Source organism: Cupressus sempervirens, chromosome 2 (genome assembly GCF_028749045.1).
Source record: "Cupressus sempervirens isolate cs-2001-9-10 chromosome 2, ASM2874904v1, whole genome shotgun sequence".
In the NCBI taxonomy this organism is placed as follows: Eukaryota; Viridiplantae; Streptophyta; class Pinopsida; order Cupressales; family Cupressaceae; genus Cupressus; species Cupressus sempervirens.
Window position 1 is genome coordinate 165,547,960 of NC_143119.1, and position 5,570 is coordinate 165,553,529.

The following is a 5,570-nucleotide window of genomic DNA, read 5'->3' on the forward strand; positions in this document are numbered from 1 at the left end:
TCTATTCACTCTCGTGAGAGATGGGTTCATGTGAGCTACTTCCTATAAAACATTGGTCAATGAGTTTGGCTTAAAAAGACTACACAATTGAATCTTGATAGTAATATCATAGTTTGAGTTTGAGTTGCTGTGAAAATTTATCCTGTACTCATCAAGAAGAAACATGGAATAATCTAGACTTTCTATGTGCAGTCAAGTGATCAATAGATATTTATAGTGCCATCTATTACAAAATAAATCAAAATAGAGTCAATGTTCTATCCATGGTAACACAACGAAATATATCCAACTTAGGATTAAATGAAAGAAATAAATTGTCTTGGGTTTAGTGTGCGTTTCGTATTGTAGGTAGTCAAAGTCTTCACACAAGGGTCGCTATGGTCTTTGATAGATGAAATCAAAGTCTTTTCTAGGCATTAGTTGGTTGAAAAACTCCAACAATTCAATTTTAATATCTAAAAAGATAATCAAATAAGTTCAATGCATGCTACACAGCACATGCAAACAAAACAGAGTAAGTGGATATCCAAAAATATCTAGAATGCGTAATTTTATTGATAAGAAGTATGCTATACACGCAGAAACGATGATTGAACTATACATTCGTCTATGCACATTGAGAAATTACTGAATACATTAAAAACATATGGTTTGTGTGTTTAAAAACTACAAAGGCATAGGAACCGAATATTGTCCAGTCCTGTCTCGACCCATGATTGATACTGAAAGTGGAGAGTCTGTGGGCGAGATGTTTGTGAACTTAAAAGATTCAATCCTTGGGTGCTGCATTTCTGTGATTTGTTCGAGACGAGCAACAACTTCTCTCATGGATGGTCGGAATTCCCTTTCTCTTGCAAGGCATTCAACGGCCAATTCGACAACCGCAGGAACCATGACATTCACCTCATGGTTGATTTCAATCTGCAGATCTGGATCGACCAATTCATCCAAAAAACCTCTTCTAATCTTTTCTATGGCCATTTTAGCAAGACTAATTTCGTTCCTATCTCGGTCCATATCCACGGCTACTTTGGCAGAGATGATCTCCACTAAAACAACCCCAAAGCTGTAGACATCAGACTTTTCAGTGAGCTGGAAGCATTCGTGGTACTCTGGATCAACATACCTTGGCGTTTCCTGAGGAGCAGTTGTGACGTGTGAAACATTCACAGGCACCAGTCTGGAAAGCCCAAAATCTGCAACTTTTGCCCCCAAATATTCATCGAGAAGAATGTTGTTGGATTCAACATCTCTGTGAAATATGGGAGGATCGATCCCGTGGAGGTACGCCAAGGCTTGGGCTGTTTGTAGGGCAATTTTTAGACGAGTTCCCCAAGCAAAGCCTCTCAAGCTTCTTCGGCTTCCGTGCAGACGATAGGCCAGGGTCCCATTTGGCACATATTCGTAAACAAGCAGCAAAATCGGACTTCCCGGACTTGTGCAACCGTAAAGACGAACGAGGTTCGGATGGTAAAGAGAGGATAGGATTTGTACCTCGTTGATAAATTGTTCAAATCTTCTGGAGTTCTCCTGATAGAGCCTCTTCACTGTTACAGTTCGTCCGTCTTCCAGTTTACCCAGATACACTGCTCCAAATCCTCCATCACCAAGCTCGTTCTTCTCGTCGAAGAAATTTGTGGCCCTTTGAAGCTCTTGATAAGTAAATATGCTCAGAGAACCTAGCGTGTACCCTTTCTGGCCTTTTTCTATATCAGTTTCTTGGTAATGGCTGAAGCCGCTAGCAACCCCCCTGGTGGTAGACTTATTTCTCCTCCTACCATTATAAATGAATAATAACACTGCTGCCGCTGCGAGCACAGCGCCTCCGACGGCTACAGTCGAATGCACAGATGGGATAATGTTATTTGAAATAGGAAATCGAAGCGTAAAGGAAAATTGAATTCTTCGCCCAAATAAATAATGCACATAGATGCTCACCTAAACCAATTTTCAGATTTTGGGACTTGCCTGCAACGCCAACCACACAATCTTGTGACCAACATTTCCAAAATATATCGAGAACTTTGGTAAAACAGAATATCAAATGCTCATTCGCCTTATAAAGCTATAAAATGCTTTCTAAATTAATCAGAAAACGGAATCTATAGTAGATACTCACCATTAATCCGAGCGCAATAAGTCTCCATCGAATTGATGTGAAACGCACAAAACCCGCCAGTAAGCTCACAGTGTTTGCACGTATCGTGAGGCATCCGTTTAATTAGGAGTCCTTGAGAGTCCTTGACCATGTTGGAAGTCTTGCCATGCAGGAATTGGTAGGTTCACAACAGAGACTGGGATCGTAACCTCGATTTACACACAGCTCTGAAATTCGACCGCTCCTTCGAATTAAAGTACCAACTGCGATTACTCGGTAATGAAGACACTACTTTGTCATCAATTGTATCATGAGAGCATCCCTCCCATAGAGTTAAATTCCTGTAGTCATCGGTAATTCTAAATCGGGAGCTTTCAAACAAGAGTTCTGTTGTATGCTTCCTGACCAATGGATTGCACGTTCTCTCCTTCCATAGACTTTTCTCAATTATTTTCAAGTGATGCTCGTCCCATAAATCTGGGCGTCGCCATAAGTAGTATCGATTGTCACCAATTTTAATTAGCGACATATTCAGTTGATGGTCACACTCGAGCTGAAGCGAAGGGTCACCGCAGCCGCTGTTCACCTCCCCAAAAGGATATGGAAAATCATCCTTTCCGCATGTAAAGCCTGGAGAAGCTGGAGATGACGTGGCCAGGCAAGCAATGGATATTGTGAAGGCAAGAGAGAGGAAGCGAAGGCGGGATACAGTGGCTGGGCTTGTATGCTGAGAATGGCATTGGTGAAGAAGCGAGCCTTCCATTTTCATCTTCACTCGTTACAAGAATCGGAAGATTTAAGACCAAGTAGAAATGAAGAAAAGAGGGGAAGACGAGTTCTAGATTAATAGCTCAGAAAGCTATAGAAGAGAAGGGGATAGAGACCCAGCGGGAAGACTTGACCGTAACAAAAGTAGCAGAGTCAATACGCCAATTTCACTCATTTCCGTGGCCCCCGCTCAGTCAATTTAGCTAGTCAAATTTAGCACCGAAATTTCCCGACGATTTCGGTTTGTTGACATGTACTCTAGTGATAAAATTCCACGTGATTTTCTTACAGTAGCCCACAAGTAAGAAAACAATCTGAATTGTCAAGAACATGTGAGTTAATGTAATGTTTCTAATAATTTTGATTTTGATTTTTCTTTTTTGAAGTACTTTTCTAATTTTATAATTAGTAGATATTATGAACAATCATTGCTCATTGTCTTTTTGTAACATTATTTCAATAGTCTATTAGAATTAATTTCTTCTGAGTTCTTGTTTATGCTCTGCAATTTTTCATTTCCCACTCGATTGATATTTTGAATTTGGATGAGCGTGGATGCTCCCAAGGGGCTGGACCTAGTCTTGGATCCCTACCCAGACCTACACCTTCTTCTGACTGCAACTAGGGTTACCTAGGGGAATGTTGATGTTGCTCATCCTATTGGGGGGTGGGGGGTGCTGGTGGAGTCAATGGCTCTATTTGTGGGCCAAGAGATTCAAATGAGCCATACAAATGCTCTGTTGGTGGGCGAGGAGATTTAAGTGAGTCATACTAGGTTTCTAGGTTGAAAGAATGTTGTTCTTGGAGAGAAAGCGACTAATACCCTGTTGGAAACTCCTAAAGTGATCCGTGGTGAGGAGGGGGTGGCAATAATGGTACCAGACAGTTTGGTTGACCGTATATCAACTAATCTAAAGCTCTGCCTCATAGGTAGATTTGTTTCCTTCTGCCAGTTGATTGAGATGGTGAGGAAGTGGGTTAGCTGAAAATGGAAGTTGAAGGGGAGAGTGATGGTTTCGGCCATGTTGGGAGCCTTATTTTGCTTTAAATTTAAAGTAGTAGAAGATATGACAATGGTGATGGTTGGTTCTTGGTCAACTTGAATCTATTACACTAAGCTCAAAGTTGGGTAAGAAGATTCAACCCATCATTTATGAGAATGTGGGGTTGTTTTGCTAGAAATGCTTGTCATTTGGGCATTTGATTGTAGATTGTAAGAATCTGGATAGGTTGGCTGAGGAGAATGTTGAAGGTGTTATAGAACAAAGGGATCCTCCTCAGGAGTTAAGGGCGGTGGGTACTGGTTCTCTTGATCATGATGGCAAGGTGGTGACTCCACCTCCTAAGAAGGAGCTAGAAGTGAAGGTCTCTCAAGCAGAAATGGAAAAGGGGTTGACTTCCCTTACTAGGAAGGAGCAAGAAGATAACCCTAATGTTGTGATGGGGAGGGTTAGGATGGAAGAGTTGGAGGGGAAGTGTGGTTTGGTTCAAGACCTGGAGACACTTTGCACACAAGGAGAGTTGGGAGGTTTGGAGGAAGGGGAAATTTCTTTTCCCTTTCTACGAGGAATTAAGGAGTGATCGAGGAGGGTTTTATAGGAGACATAGATAAGTTCTTGGGGAATAATGAGGAGAACAAATTGAAGGAGGGGGAGGTTGCCAGGGTCCTTTGTTGGAATGAGGATGAACAATCAAACAAGATAGTGGATTCTTTGGCCTAGCTGGAAGATATGGAAGGGAAGTGGCAAACTCAAAGAAGATAGACAAGAGTTTCAAGGAAACTTGAGATGGTAGTGGAATTGAAGTTGGATGTAGGGAAGTCAGGAAAACAAAGTAAGAAAGTAAAGCAGATGGCAAGGAAGGTGGCAAGTGGTAGGCAAGCCACTTTGGAATCCCTGTCAAAAGGTAGAAAATGATTATTCTATCATGGATCATGAGGTGGTTAAATAGCCCTCATAAGCAGTTTGCCCTCAAACCATAGCTGGCAAACCAAAAAATTGATATCCTGCTCATCCAAGAGGTTAAAATGAGTATGATAAATTTGAAGAATATTGCAAATTATGTTTGGCCAGGAGTGAAATTTTTCTATAGTGAAGTGGAAGGAGCATCAAGAGTGGCTACCTTTTGGAACCTAGATGTTGGTAATGGAAGTTTAATTTTTAGTTATAAATTTTGTCTTATAACTAAACATAAGATGGGAGATAAGACTTGGAATATTGTTAATGTGTATACTCCTAATACCAGAAGTGGAAGGCACAACTTATGGGAGGAGCTGCCTTTTTTCTCTCTCAAAATAAGAACACCTTTTGTATGGGAGATTTTAACTCCCCTCTATAACCTTTGGAAAAAATAGGAGGTATGATAGATTTTAATGATAGTATGAAAGACCTAGATGATTTTATAAATAATAATGATTTAATGGATATGGAGATGCGTGGAGTGAAGTTCACATGGTCAAATAATAGGAAGGGTGTTGACCTCATTCAAGTCAAACTAGATAGACTTTTGGTCCCGGCTAGATGGGAAGGATTAACTTCCTCCTCTCTTACAAGACTACCAAGGATGGTCTCAGACCATGCCCCTATCCTTTTTAGCTAGAAGGAAGATTCCCTAGGGGCCCAAAACCTTTTAGATATGAAATAATGTGGCAATCCCATCCCAACTTCAACTCTAGGGTGGATGAGTGGTGGGGGATTAGAATTGA

At 41.0% G+C, this 5,570-nt stretch overlaps 1 pseudogene across 1 annotated transcript; it reads right to left on the reverse strand.

Annotated features, from left to right (window-relative positions):
• Nucleotides 1-533: 533 nt before the first annotated feature.
• On the reverse strand, nt 534-2,899 carry LOC149571569 (LEAF RUST 10 DISEASE-RESISTANCE LOCUS RECEPTOR-LIKE PROTEIN KINASE-like 1.2; annotated as a pseudogene). The gene is made up of 3 exons (XR_016358609.1): nt 2,120-2,899; nt 1,939-1,968; nt 534-1,832 (listed from the first exon to the last, which is right to left on the reverse strand). The product of XR_016358609.1 is annotated as an LEAF RUST 10 DISEASE-RESISTANCE LOCUS RECEPTOR-LIKE PROTEIN KINASE-like 1.2 (transcript).
• Nucleotides 2,900-5,570: the final 2,671 nt, after the last annotated feature.